The sequence below is a fragment of the Ischnura elegans genome, chromosome 1 (genome assembly GCF_921293095.1).
Source record: "Ischnura elegans chromosome 1, ioIscEleg1.1, whole genome shotgun sequence".
NCBI lineage: Eukaryota > Metazoa > Arthropoda > Insecta > Odonata > Coenagrionidae > Ischnura > Ischnura elegans.
The window spans coordinates 132,767,340-132,794,559 of NC_060246.1; the positions used below are offsets into that span (position 1 = coordinate 132,767,340).

A 27,220-nucleotide genomic window follows, 5' to 3' on the forward strand; every position below is an offset into this window, starting at 1 on the left:
ACTGGAGATACATTTTGCATCATTTTGGCAATAAAATTTTATCTTTAAGCTGATGTAGTTACTATGTAGTGTCGAAACTATACAATATTTTTAAATATTTTTTTTATTTCTCTGAGGCATAGGGGGGGATCTATCCCCTTTTCCCCCGTGGTTACGCCGCTGCCTCCCGCTCCATCGGCAGTATTTTGTTTTTTTTTCTCTACTGACTTATAACTCCTTTAAAAATTACGTTATCTTGAAATTTTCAGAGTATTTCAAAAAAGATCGTTGTCAGCGATCCTTACCGTTGGCCTTTCCTCAAATATAAAAAATAATTGTATGAGGGACTGTGTTGTGAATATTTGTCAACATACGCGGACGGAGCCCGAAAATGTTGAGTTCATTCATTCAACGCCGCAGAAACCTGTAAAAAATAATCTCATATAAACAAAAATAATCTACCTGCGAAAACCTGGAAGTGATAATTTCAAATTTTGAGACACAGTCAAATGTTAACCACGGTCAATTATATACATACTATGAAAACTTCAAGATGATACCTTCTATATTAAGTGACTAGCCCGAAACCCAAAATGACCGAACGAGCGGGAGTGATGTATCCACTGAGGGGCCGAATACGATCGCCTCGCATACTAGGCAAGAAAAATACTTAGCGAAAAACCACACTCGCTAGTCACATTATAAGCATCGTAAAAAATACCGGCCGACGATTACCCATAATATAGTCTTCTAAATAAACAAATATATATCTCGTAGCGAAGCAATTCTAAACTGTTGAGCTACAAGACCAATTTTTGGACGAGAAGATAGCGGCTTTAATGCTGGTATGAGGCTTTGCGCAATTTGTGGATCCTTTTAAACCTGCGTTGCGTAGATATCCAATGATGGACCGCAAGAGAACCCATCCGTAAAATTACCAAGAACGATGTAGGACGTAATGGTCTGCGCAGCGACCAAGAAAGCCAAAGGTCAGCAGCTCGATTCTCGGCTCTAGTGAATTTCTCCTCAGAGCAATTTCTGAATATTCTACGACACATCCTACCAAACCTCCCTCGTCCTAAAAATATCTCCTTTTGGTCCTCATGCCATAACATATGTTTACTTAGGCATCACTCTTCGCCTTTAAGATAATGATTTGAATCTATTCCATGACTTCATCAACAAAACATACGATCGCTGAACTTGCTCTGGCAAAGTGTTTTTGAAACACCACATTTCAAAGCATTTCTACGACATTAATAATTCACGTCTCGACTCCCATGAGAAGCACCGAACATGTACTACTAGTAATCAGGAGACTTTATCACTCATAAAATATCTTTTCCGTTTGTAATATCTATGCATATTTATTTCCCTCTTATCGCTGGCGAGCCTACTTCTCGGCCACCTAGATTTTCCAGTTTCTGGTTTCCTACGTTAATGACCGTGTCAGTTCTCCTTCCTTCCAGAGATCGTTACCTTAATTTTACTCCTGGTTGTTTACGAGTGTTTTCATCTAGCGATCTATTTTAAGTTACCGAGCTTATCTCATGTCTCGGTAAGCGACTCATCTCTATGCCATCGGCAAAACTTAGCATATGGATCCCTAATGATAATTTAACTATTTTGACGGCATAGGGTCCCTTAGATAGTAAAACTGGTAGTGTTAATATTAAAGATATGAAGACGGCGTAATCTTGGCGCCCGAAATAAATATCCATCAAGCATGAAAATAACGCAAAAACACAGTTGTAGGATGGAATAATTCCTATAAATCATTCCTAGGAAAAAATAATAGAGCACATACCAATCTTGAGAAGAAATTTTTCTCGCACCATCCTCGAGAATGTAGGGGCCCTCATTAATTTAAGAATCAAGTACATCACATCAAGGCACGCTTTTAGTTCCCAAGGAATCCAACAATCAGATTTAAAGATTAAAATATGCTCCATGAGCACAGAAAAATCAACCGAGGTGGAAGTCGGAACCCCATGGAATGACTAATAACGGCTGGAACCCTGCCTAGCACATTTTAACCAAACGTGAGTGCTGCCTCCACAGATTTAAGAGCAATGTTGCACCTAATTAATACCAATTTTAGGTGATGAAAAGCATATTTTTATAATGATATAATTTCATACAAAGGAGCAAGTAACTCTGAAGATTTAACATAAACTTGGCTGTTGAGACGTCGTCTGAAGAAAGGGTCTCACCGTGAGGAATGTCTTCACATTTCTTAGGTCAAAGGAAATTACGACATTCGTGTAAAATTAGGAATTGTTGAGGCGCAAAGGGCAACCCGACAAAAAAGGAATAAAGGCTATGACATTTCAATTACTAAACAAAATCGCCACACAAATGATTGAAAAGAAAAACGATTCACTCACACGCCTTTTTAAACGCGCCTTTCAAATGTTTCGTCATTTCCCTGACTGAAAACAGAGACCGCTGGGATTACCTTTTTATTTTGGATCCACACATCACAACTCGCCACGGTCACGGCTCGCCATCAAAAAAGAAAGCAATTATTTACAACGGGCACTCGGAAATTGCTCCCGGGCACCGCAATAAAACCACACGTATCAGATCCACGCTTTTCGAGTTCAAAGGAGTAGCAGAGGAGGGCTTTCGAGGCAGTCACGAAATAACCTCCGGCGCACCGGAACGGGGACCGCGTGACCGACGGACAGAAACATGCCATTTTCGAGAGACTCAGAAGATGATAAATCCACGCCACAGCATCAAAATACGGTTAAGTCCGACCGCAACGATGAAAGTCGTCACCGTTAAGCTCCGAAACGGGGATTGTCTTCGCCATCCGTCAAAGCGAACAAACACACTTACATAAAAGGTAGAGCGTAATACAATAATGCGTCTGACGGGTACTTACATAGGGTTACGTTGGATTAAGTACCCAGGACGTTCGTCATAAGGGAGGTGGTCGAGGGCTCAAATTATTTCCGGCTTTGTGGACAGGTGGGTTGGTCGGAATGGATGGATTATCAAGGGGGGAGTATGAAAAGGGGATGGAAACGAAATATCGACATCAGAGGACACCTAGTGAGTGGCCAGATAACCACATTGACCAAGGGCCTGAGTGAAAAACACATTCCGAGCGTAAGCCAAATATTATAACTAGTTTGAATATATAATACGAAGCTTTCTTCACAGGTATATATCGCAAGTACAGGCTATATAGTACAAGCATTATCACCGGCGAATGCACAACGAAATTAATATGGCTTTTTTCGAGAAAAAATATGCTATGTTATTGCGCTCCAGGCTACGAGAGGTCTGCTTCCGCTACTTCAGTTGGAAACTACGTTAGGGAGTCATTCGAAAAACTGATAATAATTCGATGAGAAAAATATTCTAAAACATTAAAAATCTCGTCAATATCGACAGAAATAGTAAAAAAATCCGTTTAAAAGAAATATCAGAATCAGATACGCGGCAATCGTTTGAACAATACGACCCATTTGATGCAAAAGAAATTGTGCGACAGTCACACTTAAGGTTTAGGTAGCTCACTCAAATACTCATCAAGGGTTGAGGGGATGCTTTTACGGATTTACACATAGGGGCCATGTAAATCAAGTATTGAGAGAATTTTTAATGTAAATAGAGAATGAGGGCACGAATTAATCAATGGAGAACTACAAGGACAAGCTGAGGATTTTAATGAACGCGGAAATAAAATTGATAGAACGATTTCCAGCACCTAATGACAGGTAATGGTTTGGATGTACGGAGAGGACACAGGGCGTTGAAATTAAAATGAATGGTGACGAAACCCCCTTTTCTTTTTATTTCCAAGGATGCTCAAAGAGAAAAATTAAAAATACTATCTCCCCACGACTCGAAAGGAATGCACCCAGCATTAATATCGAAGAATGTTTTGAAAAAAAAAAGTTTTTTTTCAAATTTCAAAATCACAACTCCCAAGTAAAGCTGCATTGATTCAAAGGCGTGACGGATTCCTCCAATATCCGGACCATACGAATAAATTGAAATGGATGCTCGAAAAACATCCAAAAGTAATGAACGTCGCAGAGGCATTTAAAGTGATTGAACGGCATGCTGCTGGCAATAGCTATTACTTTAAGCTATATGGGAGAATTTCCACATCGAAATTACACGAGGACAATGGATGACTTAAGAGTGAAGCCTTGACACCGAAAAGCACCAAAACCGATAATCCTCTAAGTGCGAGGCGTCCCAGGAAACCGAACTGGCTTCATTTCCCTGGAGGCACGAAATTTATACTCCAGTCGCCTAGCGCAGGTCGAGCTCAAAACCCTCACCTGTAAAACCAACTAACAGTTTGAAACACAAACAGGGATTTCAATAAAACTTGATGACTTAACTTATTAAATGATCCAAAAAGATATCGTACTTACCACTTCATTATAATTTCACCAACTCTACTACAGGTGCTACGATTGACTTGCAATCATTATCAGCTAATTATAGTATTCATTAATATTTTCCATACTTATCCATACATGAATAAATATACGATAGGGATATAACAACCCATATTCCAATTAAAATTAACAAGCAAGTATGATTTTCCCCCAATATGGCCACAAAACATGATAGAATTTGGAGACTTTTCCGCATTAGTAGTAGTATAGAGAACAAAGTCATTTTTCCCACGACTTCAAGGACTATTGGAAAAGAAGTCAGACAAAAGTATTATTTTTTACGCCGCGCCGACACAGCGGTGACCTTTTTAATCTACGGAAAAAATTGAAAACATTACAAAACTGGACACGGGAATGGAAAAAGTAATCATAACTGGCCTGAGAATGGCCTTCTGTACCAGTCAACTTTTAAACGGAAAAATAATAAACGTATTCATTTCTTTTTTTAAATCCACGTCCTATTTATAGTTACATGTCATCTTCAACGCAGGTTCCCAGGTTTTAAACACTTTTAAAAGAACGGCACAGCCATTCCATTTCAAGTAACTAATACACTTGGGGAAAAAGACTTGGATTTACATTTTCAAACTCAGACTAGCAATACTACAACGGAATTGAAAAACGCATAAGTGCTATACCAATCGTCCAATTTTTGGGTTAAATTGAAGTCATTCAAACGGTAGCGTAATAAAGCCACACCCTGAACTTAGCTACTTCAACCTATTGCAATTTTTCTTATTCAAAACTTAACCAAAACTAGAGAAGGGATTGAGAAAGATCTCGAGCTTTCCCGGCGAATAGACTGAGTAAAGTTTTGAAAGATCACAGTATCGCCCTGTTGGAAACCCGATAACACCTTATTTAGAGAAGTGATGCTCCCGGAGACATTTTCGTCCGTTTAAAAATTATGAAAAATAACTCTAATCACGCAGATATCATTATCAATATTGCTTTTTGTAGGCTCTAATGGATAAGGTGGTACCTCGTATGAGTGCTATCCGTGTACGCCACACCAAGAATACATTTCCTCCAGAATTCTATCTTTCAGCGATAAGGATATATCTTCCTATGACTGCTATTCGTGTGCCTCAAGAGAGCCAAATTTTTTTCAGAATTTAAACTTTAAGTGAAATTTTTTAATGGTTACTACAACCAATACTACTTTTTCTTTGTGTCCCTCCAAACGCATACTCCACTGTTTTAACGACCAATTATTGTAACGATTAATGTAAAAATTTGATTTTTTAAATATAAAGAACTGTTAAGGCATCGGCTAAATTTGATTGCTTCGATTCAGATCCCTTGGAGACAGAGATTGATACGTGAGAAACAAGAGGTTGAGTGTTTTTTTTTTCAGGAGACACCTTATGATGCAGAGATTTTCAAAGATATAAAATGCATGAGTGATCTTAACTAGACTGAGACAAACTGTATAATTTCATCATCTATAGACTCCTTTGGACTTTGGCGGTAATTATTAATTATTGCCTGACGCACGGAATTGAAGAGAAATGAAAACAAAGTACCTACCTAGATCTACCATCAAGGTACTACTAGTAAGCTGGCTTGGAAGCCTTTCAGACGATTTTGTGCTCCAGGATTTCCGTATTTGACGATGAAATTTACATTAAACTCGGGTAAACAAAGCTTGGAACCAATGGAATAGCTCTGCAGCTGTTGCTGGGCACAAAATTCACTAACAGGCAAGATCCGAACGTAGGACGCATTCGGGACTCGCAACAGGAGGACGAAGTGTCTCGCATGTATGTACCGGAGAGGAAATTGCAATATTTGCACTCCAAATGACACGAGGGTTCAAAGAACCGCGACGTTTCCCGCGTAACACCCCACTGCCTCCATCGCCCCCTTTACATCAAATCGCCTTGATTACGCGGGGCGGGACAGCGGATGCTCACACGACCAGCATCCTAACCTCCCAGGGGGTATGTGAAACAGAGAGAGAAGAGCCTACTGTCAAGGGAGAGAATCCGGAAAAAAACTGCGAATCTAATTTTCACTGCGCATTCTGCAACGGCAATCCAGTTTCGATTTCCTTTAAAACGGGGACACAATAAAAAAAAGGACAAGATAATAGCGATAGAAGGAGCGTGACCCCGATCTGCATACGGCCCTTAACACGGAAGGAGAGGAGCACTAACTTACTTCCAGGCGGATTCCCAACGCGTTCAAAATACATGTACCAGTTAGCAGGATGGATAGAAGCGAAGCGACACTACAGAGGAAGGGAGACCGACCCAATCACGAAGCTCACATCGACTGAATTCAGATTTTCCACTTTTTTGGTGGCACCGCGTCCAGCATTGCCGTCGGTAAGAGGTCAGCCAGTAATCCCTCTGGCGTTTTCAGGTCGATATTGGGCCAACATAAGGCATATTCCCTTCCATTCTAGTGTAAATGTTTTCAGTAACCAAAGCATTGTTGGTTCTTATTTATGACGAGGGCCAATAGCCATCCCGGAGGGAAAAGAGTTACAGATTATCTTTTTGATTTTCAACATGCGTGCTACAGGCTCGCAAAGACTGTATACATAATAACAAAATTGTGATATTCTCTGAAGAGGAAATTTTTCCTATGATGGGGACCTTCTGTATATAACTCTAAAAAAACTCACTATGCGAATATAAAGTAAAACTGCACAATGGAAACAAAACTTTTTTGATAAGACTCATTCTATCCATGAATTCTATTCTTTTCCTTCCACTTTTTATTTTACTGAACATCATTTTCTCTTCCACGGCTTTCAACATCTCCCCACATAGCACGCCATCTTTCTCGTCCCTATTCACAAATTTTCTCTCGTCATCCACCATTTATAGCGTAAGTTACTCCTTAAAAGTTTCCCACAATTCATATCGAGCAATTTCGTGAGTATAACGTGAAAAAGTATTGAGAAACCTTTGAATACGGCTGTGAATATTAAACACAAAACAAATGATTCCAGGCAGCCATAATTTGAATAAAACGAATTTTTTGTTCAACACGTGCACAGAAAGAGGAACGAACAAACCCCATATGAATTTTCTCGGAGAGACGGGGGAATTTTAAAATAAATATTAACTTTACATTACCAGTTTCTACGATTGAATAAAGCATTTCACTCAATAAGTGGAACAAAAAAGTAGGTAAATTCCCCGGCATATATCTTCCCTTTTTTCCTCCTCACCGGCACCATTTTCAGTGACTCCATTATTTTCACAGCAGTGGGTACAGATGGGTGTTCAATCCAACGGTGAGTGCTTATTTTGTTGCCCGCATGGCAACGTTTATCAATTTCTTCGCTATCACCAGCGCATACGCACAGAGATAACTCGGCGTGGTTGCAAGCGGGAAAACAGGTCGGTGTCTCCAAATAACGGAGAAAAAACAAAAGACTAGACTTCGACGGCAGCGAGGAAAATACATACAGCGCAACTTCGGTAAGTCGAAGTGCTTCAGGCAGTCAAAAGAAAGGCTTCCGCTGGATATTGAACAGCCCATGCATATTCAAAAGCTCGAGGTAGACATAAGTTTCGAATTAATCCCTCAGAAATGCTACGATATCTTTTCTCAAATACATAAGGCTAGATCTCGGTCATACGGTGGGTTTACTAAGAAGGAATTAAGGCTTCGGAAGTTACCAAGCATCCAAAAGCCTGATTTTTAAGCCCACACGCTTTATTTTAAAGTTAAATGAATAAATCGACTGAAACAAGAATAAAACACAGACATTACTCACATGGTATTCGGTTTGTCATTGCGCCGCAACCACTATAACAATGGAGTTGTTAAATGTGGACCGCAACGAGGAGTTGTTAATTTTAAAGGAAAATCGGGGAAAACTGCATTTTTCAGAAAATTTAAATAAACACCAGTAACATCTCTCTCCAAAGGTCTTGCATGGTGACTACGATACAATGACCGCGATGGATCTTATACAATGGCCACGATGACCCGATTATTTTTCAAGGCAAACAAGCTGAATAGGAGAGAGCCTTACCTCCACCTTTGCGGTGGTACCCCAGGGCGGAGATCTTTGAACAAGGGGAGCATACCTGAAGGACAAATAAAAAATTAATGCAAATTTTCAATGAAAAACACACATAAAATCCTAAAAATCTCAATTAAAAACAGAATAGGACTATTACTCATTAAATTCATCAAAAGTGATCAACTAGGTGACTACCAATCAATCAAGATAGACCACACCTTCATCCTCCCAAATTAGAGCAAATCGAAAACCGGGAAGCAGTTTAAAACTTCGAGAATGGAAATCGTCTTTATTATTCAACACCATACGAATCGTTAATTGTGCTTGGAAGATACCATTCGCTGTTAAGAAAAGTAACTTCTTTAATGGTAGCCATTGATGGAGTTAAATTCCAGCCTAGAGAATACAAATACTTTTGGCTAATGCGATAACAAAACCTTTCACAAACAGTTGTCTGGAAGATTTGTTGTAGCACATCAAAACCAGGGTAATAGTAAAGCCCTTTCTAAATTCAAGAAAGGCAGATTACAACTACCCTTGAACCTCATTTTATAAAAGGTTTCAAGTAATATAATTCACTAAGTTATTTGCGTTTTGAAGACAATACTTGCTGGCCATAATATTTTTTTAAAGAAAGTCATTTAAATTGAATCACTAATAAATTTTCAAAAATAACCAGACATTTAAAATAAAAGTAATTCTTTTAATTTAAATGTCTGGTTAATTAATTTTAATGAATATTTGACTCGATGATAAATACAATTCCGGTAAATCCGACTCTAGTGTCATTCACCAAAGAGGATCTTTACTCGTAGGTGACGTGTGGATCACATCAAAAGCCAGGTAATGGCAGTGAAAAAAGAGTCGAGTGGGAGTGGTACACTTCGCGAATAAAAATTCAACCTCACCTTAAAACGTCTACAGTAAGTTGAATCGTGAAGTAGCTGGTGCATCGAAAAAACTTTTCAATGATCGCATTCATATCCTTGCGTAATCCACGCCAGTCAGGGCTCATGGGGCTTAGGCGCTCTTTGCGAGCGCGTGCATCCTGTCGCGGAAAACAACCACAGCCATCGGCGGTGACGAGGAGGAAGGAAGGAAGAAGGAGAGAGGAGACGGGAGAAGGTCGAATTGAAGAAGGAGGGGAGGTGAAGGCAATCGGATCACAGCCGCGAGAAGGGCAAGCCCCCCTCCTCACCCTCCCCTCCGCCGCTCGCATGAGTCATCTCGCTGAAGACGACGACGTCACTCCGCAAGTCTCAAGAAGGGTGAGGATTGGAAGGGGGGTGACGGAGAGACTGCGGGGAGGGGGGAGGGAAGGGAGTGGAAACGGGAAGCGACGGCGTGGTGGCATTCGCCAAAAGGAATAAAAATGCTGTAGAAGCATACTCGGGAATTCCTCCTTTTTTCGAATAGTCTTTTTTCACAGCTGTCCCTAACGAACGCGAACGCTGGACGTATCTAGCGCAAACGCCTAAGGGCATCGCAGAACTTGGCCGCACCGTCCGAAACGGAAGGCCAGCTGAATTTAGAGCAGTTTGGGGCCTTGCATTACAAGATGCAACGAGTTGAACTTTATTCCCCACGTTGAATTTTTAGTGCCAAATTGAACACCAATATGATATCTCAGGGATCGAACGAACACTATATATAGTCATCATCATCAATAGTCATGAGATAAGGTCATCGAAGCCACTAACCCCAGTCTACCACCAAAAAGCTTACTTCACATTTACACACGTCTTCAAAAAGTCATCGCTTTCGCGAGAGTCTAATACACCAACTTAATTTTGGTACCTTCGTAATGGCCCTCGCAGAGGTTGCGTTATGCAGATTTACAATTACATCTACAAAAAGAAAACTTGCTATGAAGTGATTGAGCCTTACTCATCGAAAAAGGCTCACCTGCAAGTCTAAATTAATTTACAATGACAGTAAAAGAGACGAGTAGGCTACAGATCATGGATATATAGAGGGAAGAGATTTGGAATGGTGTGGAGCCTTGAGGCAGTCATCTTCTTTCCTCAGCGCAGGGAAAATAATTCACTATTCGAACACCTATACTGTCGTAATACTGATGTCACATACAAAAAGCGAGAAGATCTCGCCTTAGCCGAGTGCGAGGGTCACTAAGATCTACTTTTGGATTCATTTGGAAGTTACAATTATAAAGACTGAGAAATAAATTATAATGGAACCTTTTTCGCTCAAATGACCCTATTTAACTAAATGCCTAATAAAAATACGAATGGAGCCACCAGCGTAGCCACTTTGACCGCTCTTATTTACTCCTAGGTTTAACCACGTTGGTAAAAGCTCTGTTCTCGGGTAAGCACATCTTTATATCGTCCTCTCCGGTACGTAAGATTCATGACGCACATGATTTCGCGGAAAAATGTATGGCGCCATGACAACCGCGGGTAGGAGTAATAACCCTTCGACTTCAAGCTCGATAATCGAAGGGTTCTTACACTTGCGACCCTGAGAAGAAATGAAAAATAAAAATATACAAAAAGATAGAGTCAGCCTTTTGCTCCTTTATGGAAACCTATATTCTTCCTTTTTTCCATCTTTCATAAGACTTTGCTTCCTCCTCCCGCCATCCACTCCCACAGACACGCAAAAGGAATTCGACCTCGGGGGCCCTTGGCACTCATCGGCCCCTCCCCATTCCTCCTCCCCATTTCACCGTCTACTCCGCCATTATCCACTCGCGCTCGTCTATTGTTTTCCGGCCATCCCCTCTCCCATCTCCAACTGGAAGCGAAAGAGCGAGGGAACTCTGGGAAGGGTTATTCTTCCTTCGGCGGTCGCGAGAGCCTCCGCGCTCAACCAACGCCGACGACGAGCCTCGCCTGTATAATAATCGATTGTGCGCCTCGCAACGAAAACATTCGAGGGTGTCAATGACACAGAGAGTCGAGGAGGAGGGTGTGATCGAAGAGCCTACACACAAGAGCGGCTCGAGATAAAATACCGAAAGGGTATGGTAAGGTATTTGGAGGACGCAACCGACAGCCTAAGCCATTTGCCATAAGGGAGGAGTAAGGAAGGAGTGAAAGGAAACCCGGAAAAAAGTGAAGGGAGGAGAGAAACCCGGCGTTGGCAATAGTCTAAGCTGAAGGCGCCAAGGGGACCACAGCTCGACATATCCGATGGACGAATTGTTGCGCTTGAAATTCCTCCAAACAACATTCAAGCAGGGATCGAGCAGTCTCGGAAAATTCTCTGCCACCAATGGGATTTGAACCCGAGACCACGGAGTGGGAAGCCAACCCGATCTACAACCGAAAGGGGATATTATCAGGGTGGAATAATATATTCCACGAATAGAAAACGCGCGAGGCATAATCCCCAAAAAGGGGCCATCGAGCAGCCAACATCTTCCCCGATGCCCTGATTGGCAACTCGTCGTTACGTAATACACCATTGTTTTGCTATAAAAACCCTCGCCGACTATAAACGTAGGCAATAAATTACGAACGTATAAAATCGTCTCAGGCTTAATTTTGTGGAATAATGCTATATCCATGATTAAAGCACAAATGGTAATATCCACACTATTTTATTTATCACTTAAACGACCATGGTTTCGACACTTGGTGTCATTTTTGAACTTCCCACTCCCCTCACTCCAATTCCATATGCCCACCACCTACTACTTTGGCATGTGTATATATACCGAGAGAGTTTTTTGTTGTATTACCTTGAAAATGATAGCAAGTGTCGACACCATGGTCGGTTAAGTGATAAATAAAATAGTGTGGATATTACCATTTGTGTTTCAATCATGGACACTAAATTACGGTAGGTAGTTTGTCATCGGCTTCACGATCGATGATACTCCTCGTGAGGTGGGCTAAGCTTCCAGACTCCAAACAGCACTCAAATGGATGAGCGAATTTTGAGTGAAGTTAAAGTTCCACAGCAACCATTCGGACGCTCATAAGTGTTTTAAACTCAGTAACCTAAAAATATCGTTTCTATGGAAACGATAGGAGTCAATGAACCATTGATCATATGACGCCCGGCCATACCAGAACTCGATCGTGATTCACATAACAGAAAATGTAGGCAAAAGAATTTTCTTCTATAGCCAGGTTATTTCCTGGAAAATCCAATTCCCAGATAGAGCTTCACTTGGGTTAAGGTGAAAGCATTCGGAGAACCTGTGACAGGACCTGCTTCCGGCGAACAAATGCGAATTTTTCTGATACCTCCGAGACAGGAGAAAAAAAAGCATTATTTCTAGCATATAAAAACAAAACGTGGAGCTTGAGCTAGATAAAAAGGAACTAATCATGTAAATAAAAACTGAAGTAGAATAAAACACGGCAAATGAAGAAAATGTCTTTTAAAGTTATTTTATTCGTCATTAAATATGGCCGCACGGCAGATTTAATTAAAAACCAACTCAGACATGATGACTGATTGTACTAATCCCTCAATTCTCCTAAAAATTTAGAAACTATACTCAAAACAGCAATGGAATTACATTGGAATAAATTTGAGAGTAAAATAAGATTAACAAGCAAAATATTCTCGTGCCAATCTTTAAGAATGCTATGACAGCAACTTCATTGGACTTTCAAACTGCCAATAGCCACGGCACGCTCGATCTTCGTCCTTAAGTTCAAACAATTGAGGCGCGATATATTGGGAGTTCAACATATTGAAATAAAAGGTAGCCGCACTTTTCCACAATTACTGTCTTATTTATTCTTAGATATTAGTCGATAGCATAACATAGCAGCATGGAATTTATGGGACGGCGGTAGTACCCACCGCATCGGGCCCAGATGAGTTATGACAACTTCATTTACTGTTCCTTTTTTAATAAACAGGTCACAAAAGATAGATACGTAATTTAAAATATTAGCATTTAAAGATAGATGAGGAACTATAAACACTCGTTAACGAAATCTTCTGTATTTTCTATTATATCCAGACCAAAAAGCTTCTGTTTTCCCGAGGTTTTTCAAACAACGTATTGCATTGTGTCATGAATTTGTCGCAATGAACCGATGTCGCTTTTCTAGCATTTCTTCAAATTATGGGCTAATTTCACCGAACACAAATTTTAAAAAGAAAAAAAAAACAAGTCCTTTAAAAGAAAGCTTTTTATCTGCTATAGCAGGCAGGCTGCCTACGCTGACGTCACACGCGCATGGAATGGCAGGCAGTCAAAGGAGTTTTCTCTGATCTCCAGAATCGCGGGATTCCGGCTATGAATGACCTGAGAGGCGTTTCAAAGGCAACATATCAAAGGAAATAAAGATTTTATAAAGTTATGCGAAACGAATTATCTATTTTCAATAAAAAACGTATTTTGTGACCATAAATGACATTTAAAATTTTTTTACGGACCAGTAGAGTATCATAAATTATCTTCCAAAATTTGGGCGAAAAAATGGTAGGAAAATTCATAGTAAAACACTGGATATCATTACTAAGATAACCATGTTCAAAGAAACACTCTGGCTAACATTTATTTGCACTCTATTTACCGTAGGTATTCAAAATATGCAATCACAAACCTTTGAAAGGTCAAGGTTCTATCATTAACTGCGAGAATCTCGTATGAAATCCAAAAACTCCACGGGAGTCGGCAGGTTGCCAGAGAAGGAGCAATACCCAAGCAAATTAATTGAGACCGCCTAGGGAATTACGATCTCTATGAGAACTTCATCAAAGCAAACCCAATGAAGCGACCCTTGGATATAAGATTTAGGTTCGGTTTGGTTCATGACTACCCTAAAACCGCATACCGGGGGGCCAAAGGATTCACGATGTTCCTTTTAACCAGATCTCATAACTTCATTTTAATGTAAGCCTATAACAACACGACAAAGGATAGAATACGGATCTGTATTTTATGCATATAATCCAAGCATATTCACAGTTGGAAGTCAAAGATGATTTCAAGTTCCACTTGACTGGGCTTTCCACTAAATACACAGTACGATGAGTATGAAAGAAAATCCTTCGTGCATTCGTCCAACCAAACACAACAACATCATTATGTTAAAGCTGGGTATGCTAAATTGAAACACTGAAAACGTAATTGCAAAACACAATGAAAGCGAATAATATAACTAACGTCAGTAAAATATCCAACCATTGGGAAGCAGTAAATTTACCCTCCGCTAACCCTCCCACATCAGAGAACTTCTATCATTCCGATTAAGGCAAGCCTAACGATTCCAGCGGGCGTGAAACGGCCGTAAAGAGAGCAAAGGCTAATGGCTAGGAGGCATCATGCAAACTTAGCAAAATAAAAAAAACCTCTGGCCTGCAATTAATGATTCACCTGGTGACAGAAAACATTTCGCAGAATCACATTCCATTAAGCGTTTTCATTAGCATGATCGTGTTCTTTCCACGATTTGCAAAAACGAAGAATGTTTGACGTCATAGACTTCACAGCTTTGATGAATGCCGATGAAAAGTTTGTACCTGCAAACGGTAGTCATATATTTATGTCGAATCTTGAGCTCACTAGATATGATACATTAATAACGTACCATAGGCCACGATAATGATCGTTCCGGTATAATTTGATATAAATTTTTCAAGTAGCGTGTAAACGTTATTATCTGCATAGCACAGAGAAAAAAAGGTACAACGGCCTGCAGATAAAAATAATCAACTGTTTTCGATTAGAAAATTCTGCATTGATTCAGGTGGAATCTGATGCAAATCGATAGATAAAATAGGAGTCATAACTAGTACAAGAAAATAAAGCATTTTAGCGGTCACGCCATGATCATAAAGGCTAAAAATTCAAAGTAAAAGGTTTTCAAGACTTAATAGTTAAAAATATTTATAGCATTTATCAACTCGAAATTAAACTGTAGCCAGAAAATATGAACTATTATATCAAATTGTAATTAATTATATTACTATATATATTATTTAAAGGCTTAAAATTAAGGGCGAAAATGATGCATATTAAAATGAGATGAGTATTTTTTAAAGTCCTTTATCGCCCTTAATAAGGAAAAAATCAAAAGGATCAGATAAAAGGAAGCAATTAGGTTGAGTGGAAAAGAGAAACAAAAATAAAGACTTTCATTTCAAAAGCTTCGCCAAAACATGTCCTGAAAGCACACCCGAAATGTCCAGCGAATAAAATATTTATTTTTATTATAAATGAAAATCTCAGCCTTCATGCGAAATTCATGGTAGGAGAAAAAATAAACGTTTAAAGCAAATACTGATTCCTCAGCACTAAAAAAACATGGATTTCACCAGAAGTATAATTCAGGGGAAATTAAAGTATGAATTGGAAACAACAAGGTATATTTAGGAATTCAATTGCCGTAAAATACTCATTCTCACACCATTTTCTGAGGCTAACGAAAGCATAACTTACAGACGAATAAAAACCGCCACCATCCCATTGCTTAAGGGGAAATTAAAATATCACTGGAAACAAAATCCTCACTCTCATACCATTTTTCAAGACTTTAAAAAGAATAACTTCAAAGTGAATAAAAAAACGCTCCGATCTCATTGCTATGCTTTACACGGAATACGACCTCACCACATCAGAGGAGGAATCGGCAAAAGTGACTCCCCGGATCAAATGACGAATCCTTAACCAGGAAACGACGCTTTAAGCTGATTTCCTCCAATTAATCCGACGAAGCGATTCCTTTCGCTTCCAGTGGCATTCCACGTGGGATGACGGAAAGGAGGCAACACACTTCCCCGAAGTGAATCACCCACGGATGCGTAAACCTTAGGATAGCAGCTACACGAACGTTTCCGACCCTTTGAAACTGATTATTCCGGGCGAGCGATACGTGTCGCGTCCTCCTCAAACATTTCCCGGGAAACAAACACCGAAGAGGAATTGCCACATTACACAGATCCGATTAAGAGGGGGGGGGGGAATCAGCTACGGAGACACCTTGAAGAGTCATTGGATCTGACTCCTACATAATAAAATTAAAGCAGTGCGTGGTATGAGTGAAAGACTGAAGAGTAAAGAAAATCACACATACCAAACAGGAAGTAAAGCACATTTAACTAAAAAAAACTTCAAGTGAGAGACGCAAAATAAGCAAACACAGGCCAAAGTCAACTTATTGAGAGATAAACCCCATGTCAACGTGTGCACATCACAAAACAACAAGTTCTCAAGCAAATCATAAATCCTTGACAACATCTATTGATTATATTTACAACATAGGTACTGGCTAATATGGAAAAGAACTTCCTCCCAATGATTTGATACGCAATTACTTACACTAAATTTACTAGTTTTTACGAAATGAAAACTAGATATTATAAACACGAAACTGACATAAATTGGAAACTTCTTTCAAGAGAATTAAAAATGAAAATTTTCCGAAGACTATTTGAAGCATGGGAAATAATGCCCCTGGGATTTAACTGCCAGAAAAAAATAGTTTAGGTCTCCATTTATGCGGGTAAAAATTGAAATTTCCACAGAGTATTCGAAGGTCATCCCGTCTATCGTCTCAAGCTCATAGACAGAAAAAATTACAATCTTCTTGTCATGACGAGATATACAATAATTTCCATAAAGCTGAGAAAAATCTGAAAAGCCCCATTGGGGTAGAAAAAGTACTCCATGATTCGAAACGATTTTTTTATTCGCCCACACGAGCTGGCAGATGTCTGAAGCTAGCTACACAATGACTAGTGAACAAAAATCATTAACTCGGTCTCCTAGACACGAAATGCAACGAATTGCCATTCAAAAACCTCCGCATCATCACCATAGGTCATCAACCTGGGATATTTTGGAAGCATCCCTAAAAAAGAAGCTCCCGTGGAACTCCAACCTCTTCGTTCCAAAATAAGCCAACTTTTTGAAAGAGAAATTCCATCTCCCTCAGAACTCTCGAATACCCTCAGTTTTGTCCCTTCTTAGAGTCCCTCATCTGTCATACATCTCTGCAAACTAATTTTTCTCATAAAATATATAAAAGTGGACAAACAATAACTCCCTTGGCAGCTGTATCTAAGAAATGCTGAAAATGCAAGGTCATCGCGGAATCTTGAGCAAACTAAATGCGTAAGAATAGACAAAAAATCTCGAATAATAAAAGACAAACTAATGAAGGCTCTCGTGGTGTTGCGTGGATGAATGCTCCATGCTATCGGGTGTTTCACCATGTCGCCGTTTTATGTCTCGAGATATTGACGACCCCAAAGCTTCATTATCAAGGCAATTACTAGATGAAAACCAACCTCCGAAATTTTAAATAATTAGAGGGAACGAGAAGAGCTTGGAAGTCGTCGAAATAAATGTTTTCTATTACACATAATTTGTTGTCTCGGGCGTGATTTCATGGATCGACTTAACATAATGAAACGTAAAAAATTATAATGCCATATAAATTTAATACTGTACGACCGAGGTTTTGACGTTTTCGATGCACATGTATCAGATGATGACGAGCCACGTAGGAGCCTAGATCGTGCAGTATTATATTTTTTTACATTTTATTATTCTATTATATATCATATCTATTCAAATGACCCGCGCAACTTTACACAGATCAAATACATTTTCAACACCGGTAAGACGGCATAGAAGTTCAAGATCGAAGTAAAAAATGAACAGTTTATTATTAAGTACCAATATATTCTGGATACCGCACAGTTTCTGCAACACGAATACAACGACCTATCAATCCAGACGGTGAATGCGGATTCGAGGCGCACAATCTCCAATGTCAACATAAATCCGGTTGGAGTGGTAAACTGAAAATTTTCCGACTCTCCTGAGTAAACAAGACTGAATTTATTTACATGACTCGTGATTTCGGATTACCAAGCCAGCGTAAAAAGCGAATGAGTGCTGAGCTAACATCAAGCCGCCTACATAAAAAAAACAACCGAAATACCACCAGTCTCCTCAGTGGAATAAGCGATGCAAGTCTGGTTTCTGAAATTTAGAGGTTACGGTAAAATAATAAATAATTATCAATATTTGCAGTAACTTCACTATATCTCACCTGGCGAGCAAAGATACTTGTAAGCCTCTCCTTCACACAGTATCTGAAGTATAAGGCTCTCCGGCATCCCAATAAAATACGTTAATTTACAAGGACATACATTATAAATAGATTTAATTTTACCGAGACCTATCCTTAGTCTCAACGATATTTTAAAATTTGCAGGCGAAAAGAAAACCTATTTTTGAATTCACAATGCCTTTGATAGCGATATATCAAATTAAAGACTGTCACAAGGCATGGAAAAGCACGACACCATAAATAAAACTCTTATAACTTGAACTAATCACAGAAAATTGGCCTCTTTACTTCAAATTCTGCCAAAGTTTAGTTAATACATGTCTCAAGAGCACAGCTAGTTTTATGAAATCTTCGAATCCCAGGCATTCAGAAATACGGGTAAAAGTTGCTCCCGTCTCTAAAAGCAAAACGTGGCATTGAATCAAACAATACGAATCAATCTAAGCATATAAAACTATTTATACTATCAAGAGGCATTTTAGTACTTCGACAAGACTTGTCTTAATCATGTGAATTGGAGAGTGCTTACTAAATGAAATGAATAGATGAAATACCAGGGAGGTCAAAGACGACATTTTTTACTCAACGTCACCGGATAACAATGCTACCAATGTAATTTAGAAGATTAAACTTTATCACAAAGGCATATAAAATAGCTATTTAGTCATCCTTGTATTCCCAAGAAATAAGCCGATTAGTAGCGGTGATTCGTATTATGATTGGCTACATACTTGTAGTAATGAAATATATAGCACTTTATTGAGGAACCAAGTTAATATAGACGGCTATGAAACCAACGGAGACGGCATTATAGCCTTGACGTCTGTCTCATCCAATATAGGCATTAACTTCCCTAAAATACGGATAGCTTCTGGTCTTCTTCCCCATAGCAATCGACGATTTAATCAAAGGGAGATATTTTCCCTTGGATAGCTTTCATCCCCAACTCATGCGCCCTGAAATCTCCCAGAATCCTCCGTCCTACCCTTTAACCAAACCCCCTCCCTCCCTCGCAGGCCAATCGAAGGGAACCGGGAGACAAAGTCAGCCCTCCTCCCCCTCAACCCTTCCGCTTAATAACATCCGCCGACGGTCCTGGAGCAATGAACCCACCTCGCTCACCCTACCGAGGGCCTATCCTGGGCGAAGAAGAATTTTGACTGCTTTTCATTTCAGCAGACACGCTATGGATCTATCAAGCTAATCTAATCCCTTCCTGGCAGATATTCTCCCACAAAAATCTACGAACACAATAAGCTTTGCACGAAACTACGTCGTAGATTCATATCTTTCATGACATTAACTAATTAGGTCGGAAGAAAAAATCCTCTTTTCATAGTCATCCCATTTTCATGAGAAAAAATGTACATTTTCCCTTCGTAAAATTAGTCTGTATTCAACGCAAAATTACATTTCATAACAAATGAAAAATTTAATAAAACGGTTGGTCTCGACTGATGGATCTCAATTTTCATAACTCGATGTAAAATAAACAACAGGCGACGCGAATAGACGGGTGAAATGCAATCCCACCTGTCACAAGAAAGAAATAGTAGTTGGCGACCGATAATTGAAATATTGGAAGAAAAAAAAAGCAAACACATGACGAGATGATGACACTAGAGGTCATTTGAATGTTGTGCGCTTCTTTTCCGTCCCATGAAAATCTATAAATTCAAATACCTACCGACGTAACCCAAAATTGTTTGCTTGTGGAGGAACATTTTGTTACAAAGCAGAGAGCAATGCGACTCGGAGACTGTTCACAACAATTTGATTTTAGTAAAAAATGTGTAAAACACTCAAAAAGAGTCACTGTAAAAGATACTGGAACTTAAAGCCGTGGAAATCGAGTAAGAATAGTCACTAGTATATAAAACCTCGAATTTTTCTTGAAATCAGCCAACATCAAGGAAGAGACTTTCTTCTATCAAGATACAGAAAAACTACAGTCAGCTCTGGGTTTGTGATGTATTTGAAAGATAAATAGTCTGTAATTTGTCTGGTTTCCATAAAGTCTATTAAAGTCACTTTGAAAGTAACTTTACTCATTCATTGAGCATCCAAAATGAAGAAATAGTATTTGACTCAGAGAAACTATTGTGGCAAAATCTTCATACCTAAGATACAGGTTGTTCTAAATGTTGAACAGGTTCTTCTTCAGACATCAATTCCAAGATGATACCTGAAGTATTACAGAAGAAAACATTAGGAAAAAGGTCGAGACGCGTCCTCTTAAAGCTTTTCCGCAAGGAAGCATTCATTTGTAAAGACCCCATGAAATGGTAAAATGTCGCATTTTACAAGTTTTCCAATACCCTAGCTTGGGTCCTCGCGTGACAAATGATTTGCCCAGTCGCTCAATCTCTCTTGTTTTTCTCTTTTTGGCATCCAACTTCCTCATCACTTTTCTCTTTCTAGCTGCGCATAAATAAACTAACAGCCTTCGGAGAAGAAAGAAGGGAGACTTTGACCGCAGACGTAAGCTAAGCTTCCTCGCTCATAAAATACCAATATGTCTTCCATCCACGGAAGAAGTAAACCGCTTTAGCTTCGAGCGACAGCTGAGAGTTTTCCCGAGATGTTTTGACTGATCGTCTCCATTAGATGCCATAGCTTTTTTTCTCCTCTTTTTTTCGCATTCCCTTCGGCAGCAGGCTTCCGAGCCTATATCAGAGAATGGTCTTGTTTGGCAAAATATTTCGCCAATAGTTCGTGAATTATTGATTGTCCTCCGTCAATGTCAATGTCTGTTTACACAACTGGAATTCTCGATTTTTTTCTTACTTTCGAAGGTTAGGCTCTTAATACATATCGCAGAAAGAAACTCAGTTTCCTTTGCAATCCAAATAAAACATTAGCGGTCATCCGACTAATTTTGGCATATTGAAGAGGATTGATGTAATAAAATAATTTGCGAATCAAGGGTTGCTCTCCAGATTTCGGGTAATTTCCCTGCGTTTTAGTATATATATGTGACTTAGCACTACTTATTAAGTGAAAGTGAAGGACGTCCATATATTTTCGACGTAGAGGCGAAAAGCATTGTGAAACGCAATATGTGACCACAAACGAAGCTAATTTTAAACATTAAAATTTTTAAATTATTACCAGAATGGCAAGTGGTATTACTGGTACCAAGAAACATGAATGAAAAACGATACTCCGTAATAACAACAAAAGTGAAAAATATTATCGATAAATAAATAAAAAATATTCATCAGTTCACAAAAGGCCAACATTTTAATTAGATAAATGTATTTACCTTTCTTAAGTCGCTCCCCTGCTTGCGACCATACATTCAGGAAATTTAAAGACCTTCAGAGATTACACGATCACATGCTCGAAAGGCCTTTCATACGGAGGGTGAAGAAGGGCGTCTTATTCAGGACGCTCGGATCACGTACGTGAGGGCTCCGATAATAATTAACCCGATTGACCCTCACTAACATGAAAGTGTAAGCTCAATCGTGGGCACGATGTGGTACCAGTAGCAACCGGGGCAGAAAAATCATAAATCCGCACAACAGCCTTCCTGAAGAAAAGTGAATCGATTTCACTCGAGTCGACCTTGTTGGCGCCCTTGCGACCTCTAGAGTGACACAATAGGTCACTCACGACAGAATACTAGCTCCGTCGCGTCGTTTCCACCCTTTCTTACATACCCACACCCTATAACGAGATAATTGCCATTTTCGCAATGCATATAAGTTTTTTTCCCTCATGCTAAATCCACAATGCCTCTACAAGTACGAAAATGAAAGTAGTTACAATTTTCCAACAACGCCCCAAATCCTACAGTAACCAAATACTGTTACCCCGACCAAGAGGTATCCAAAATATATATGAATCAAACTAGAAAACGATGCTCGCTGCTGAACAAAATCATGAAAGTAATATCAACAACCATGAGCTTACTTAAGCAAGAGGCCAATAGGAAATCATTCCAAGGTAAGTATATCAGGAGATGCAATTATAAACAGTCACGTTAAAATTTTTGCTCTGATTAACACGATTAGCATATCCCAAGGCTGGATGAAAGGCAATACTAAAATCCTTGAAATGGCTGATACGTAAGCAGTAGAGTCTTTCACTCTCTTGCCTTATAAGTAATTGCTGGATGATGGATACAGTAAGGAACTGAATATCGAAGACTTAAACTTAAAAATTAAAAAGTACCACATTTAACAATTGATTAGCGTTCTCTGCCGATTGCTATAAAAGATAACGTCCTCTTTTTTTGTTTGAAATTCGATTAATGTCAACTTCAGGCAAGTAACAAGGCGATGCTTAAAATATATCAATACCGTCCAGGAACTGCTGATTATTATTTAAGTTATGATTACCCAACGAAATACTTGTGATGCCAAGATTCAGTAACCGATGTTTTTCAATTCCTACATTCAATTAGGGGATATATCAAAAGGGGTAGTAAGTCGTATCTTTGGCAGAGAACGCAAGGATTTAGTGACATAAATGTGTCTTCCTTAAGGGTATAAGTGAACACGCAAAATTGTAAGCCTATTGGCTAGGATGCATACGGGTAGGAATAGTGAAGCTTGCTGCCGAGTATCATATTCTCCACTATTGCGATCTTACAAGTAACCGTCAGTGAATGCGCAACAGAATTAACTTTTAAGAGCACAAAAAAGACACATTAGGTAGGAAAACAAACAGTTGAAAATCCCATACTTTCTACCGGAATGGTAATATGGAAATAACTAATTTTGAACCCTTCTAAAAAATCTATGGAGCAGGAAAACAGCAGAAGATACCTTGAAATAAACAGAAAAAAAAACCTTTGGTACATATGTTATTCGCCACTTTCCGATAAAGGAATGCCGATCGAGAATGCGTCAAGGCTACCCCCTAACAAAAAAAAAGATGAAAGCATCAAGTCGCTCGGCGAACGTATACTACATCACCGGTTTGCCGAGCAACATCCAAACACGGAGGAATTATGGCGAGTTCAAGGAGACTCAAGGTTAATCATCGCAGTTCCCATTCCTTTTAAGATAGGAACTGGAAATGTAAGTTTCTATCGTCGTCGGTGATCTACGGTGCAAGTGATTTAAAAGAGGAAATTATTTCTTTCCAAATGCGCTTCGAACGGTGGCGACGCGACCGGCTGAATCGCGAGACCGCCGTGTCACTTGAAAATCAATGTCACTATGTTTGTTTGCTGCCAGAAGCAAACTCAAAGGAAAGGGATTCTCGAAATCAAGGTTTAATAGCGCCGAAGTGTTTACTGTGGACCAAATAGCAATTAAAACTCGTGAGATAGCGTAACGCATCACAGAAAATGGTCAGGACAGACTTCAAATCCGAGGAAAAAGGACAAGTGAACATCCAAATTCTCCAATTTTCAAGCTAAACCCAAGAAAAAAATATTTAAATAAATAATTTAATATAAATCAAACTAATTTCATATCTATTATGGAAATAAACCTAAATGTAACAATAAAGAGAAACATCATAAGTCGTTATCCTAAATATATCACTACACAATAATAGAACGGTAACTTAAAGATCGAAGAAAAAGTTATTTCGAGTAAATATAACGATGTTTCCTTCAACACCACCGGTATCAGTCGGCAATGAAATCAGATATTCAAGATTTACTCTCCCTCATCCAACGTGTCACGCGCAAATTAAAAGACAACACCACTTGAATGGAGATAATTTAGAGCCAATTACGGGAGGCAGCACGCTTTTTAGTCGACACGACAATTTCGCCACTTTGCGCCGCTCAAACCTACTCTCTAGCGAACAAAAGAGCCCGACAATCACGACAACTATGTTTTCACTTTGCGCAAAAAATGCACCACCGTAGCGTCAATGATCCTCACCGTTAGGTTATGTGACATCGTACGATTTCAGGTCGATCTCATTGCATTCGATGGACGACCTTCGCTAGAAAATCGCATGCGACAACGTGAAAGACAGTGCGATCGCCCTTCGAAAGGATCAACACTACGCCGCCCGCAAGTTATGCGACCACATCACCTCAAATCTCTAAACCAATAGGAATCCAAAGTTATTCATTACGCTTCAGAAAATCAAAAAATTACAAACAAGTAAAAATGAATTTAGAAGAGTCTTCAATGTGAGCTTAATTTCACGGAATGTAACCTTAAATACATTAATACCTGATAATTTACTGAATGCACCTAACATACATCAATACTAAATTTTTTATTCATTAGTTACCACACGCACAGTATTTCTCGGTATTCTACGATGGTTTAAATAAAAAAGGATAGCTCGAAAATAGAAATGAAATGTATTTTTTTAAACACCGAACAAACTCGGGGAAAATAATGCGCTAAAAGAGTACATCTTGAGGCTAAGCCACTCCATTTAAGGTTGCTATATTCTTAAGTATTCCTTAGTGCACTGTAAACCGCGCGCCTTAATTTGAATTTTAATCGACCCATTAATATCAATTACAAATTTTCGAAGAACATGACTGACCAGTTTCTCGAAAACATAAGAAGTGGGTGAGTGGGGAAATGTGGCATCAACACTCGGCAGCGTTCGTTCCCATAGCAGCACACAAAAGCGATCGCCAAGTTCCTTCACAGAAGGCACCCAGAAGTTGGGTTACGTGCGAGAGGACAAAGGCAGGAAAAACGAGAATGGTGGAAGAGAAAGGAACACGCCCCGGAAGATGAGAAAAACGGGAGCCCACTTCTTTAGCTGAGGCAGTGGGGGGGAAACAAGTGACTGCTGTGAGATCACAAAGCTTCTTCTCCTCCTTGGCTACCAGGCGACGAAGCTTTTCATTCGGGTGGACGGCCAGCCCACGAAAAACCACCCCTCCTGGGCGCAACAATGCGGGAGATTTTTTCAAAAAACATTTTGTCCGAAAAAATATTTTTTTTAATTACACGCTTTCGGTTGCGGAGAGGTGTACTCGAAATTTAATGACACCGTCAGCAATTACGCCACTAATTGCTAGGTTCAATTTACTGCGGCCATAAAGTCACGGTCACACAGGGACGCTTTCATTACGTACGATATTTAGGAAATAAAAAGCGTTAGCTTCTGATGAAATTGAAATTTTAAAATTTTCCTCACTAAAGCTGCGAGGTAGAATAAAAATCGGAGGAAGTACAATAACATCGGTAGCAAGTCGAAGTCGTAGAGTCTTGATTTCTTTTTCTGAAATTCACTACCATGTTTTCACAGATTGAAAACAAAAATCTAAAGAGATTCAAGGGTAATTTCTCCCATGAACGTAACAGATAAGTGGCGAGAATCAATGTCGCCAGGAAGAGCTTAGGCCTCGAGTGGGCCTGAGATCTCTGAAGACTACAGCTGACGGATACAAAAAAGCTGGTTGGTAAAGTTAGGAGTGACAAAAATGAAAAGGTAAAATGAGTAGCCACAAAAAAATATCGCTGAATAATAAACGCGGCGGCGCAGTAGCCGAAGGTTGAGGCCAACATTGCAAACACATGACATCTGAATACCTCCGATATGACTCGGAATTGGCAAGTTAAAATCAAGCTTAAACAATAATTTAAATTCAAATTCGGATACTTATTCTCATTCGTGGGATGTACTACTATAACGAAGATGTTCATTTTAAATACACTAATCGCAAAAATGTCCAATTGAAACTATCATTTATCCAGTAAATCCATAATCAGTACATCAATACTCCCTTCAATTGAAGTCAGATCTGATGCTTTCCGGCAAACATAGTCAAAGATGGCTATTCGGGCTTCTTTGACTCCCTTCAACTGCTTTCCAAATCAATAAAATTCCAAATAAATGACAAGTACACCAACCTACAATCACTACATCAATTTCATCTAACATACGGTACTATTTAAGTCCACCCACTAATATACTCCAATGAGCTATTCAATCTCCATTTTTTAATCAATACGCGTTTCTCAACTTACCAAATTCAACATCCAAAAGACCTTGAATTAATTAATCCGCAAGAGAAGTTTGGTCGGAGGTTTCTCAGAAACGCAAGACAAGGGAAATACACCGTGGCACGGGCGACCGTTCGGAAAATGCAGGTTAATCACGCGAGAGGATTTTATTCACCGCTCGGCAAATTCACATGAGTCACGACTTGGGAAAGAAAGGTAGCGAATGGCATGAGGGCTATTCGCCCCCGAGAAAAGGGAACTTCGCAGAATTCAGTCAGCGGTCTTTTTTATGCTTGGATCAGCTGATAGACTACGACCTTCAGTCTCACCTACGGGGAGATTTCTCAGACTTATTTATGAAACTTGCTTCGCTTTTCTGGTCCTCTTTCTACCTCGACGGAGCCAATATCCTCTGCTCCATATTCATTCAGAAGCCATAAATTGAGGCGGCGAAACCTCAAGAGACCGTGCGCTCCTGATGAAAATCTCGATTTTACTGCCAAATCAGCACATTATAACACGAGAATCGGTTATAGAACAGAAAAATCAGCAGTCATCAGTCTAAGAATTATCACCCAACCGCGCAACGAAAAAATGACTTCGTAGCAAAACCATTCAACTGATTCAGAATGAAACTCAATAGAGCGAATTGTTTGAAAAATGTTGCATTCGATACTTCAGCAAAAGTACCGTGGATAGTACAATTAGATAGAGCTATTAAAGAAAATGAAGTCTAGAAGGAGGTACCTCCAACGCAATAAGCAACTTTAAAATTTTGCAGCGCCGAAGTAATCGCATCAATCTGTGGTTCCTGTTTTGTATCACACGAATGACCATTAACGCAATACAAGACCTACAACCTTTAAGCCATAGAATGGCTTGAACATTAGATGTTTTCAATAATATGTAACTACATATATT

General features: G+C 39.4%; 1 protein-coding gene across 2 annotated transcripts in view; it reads right to left on the reverse strand.

The window, feature by feature from the left end:
• The window catches only part of LOC124170267 (serine/threonine-protein kinase DCLK1), a 282,836-nt gene that overhangs the window by 174,662 nt on the left and 80,954 nt on the right, over positions 1 to 27,220 (reverse strand). The window contains exon 2 of one of the 2 annotated variants that reach the window (XM_046549002.1): positions 8,404 to 8,458. The exons of the other annotated variant lie outside the window; for it this stretch is intronic. The gene's annotated coding sequence lies outside the window, so the exon portion shown is untranslated. The remainder of the gene's footprint in view (positions 1 to 8,403; positions 8,459 to 27,220) is intronic. 2 annotated transcript variants of the gene reach the window in all.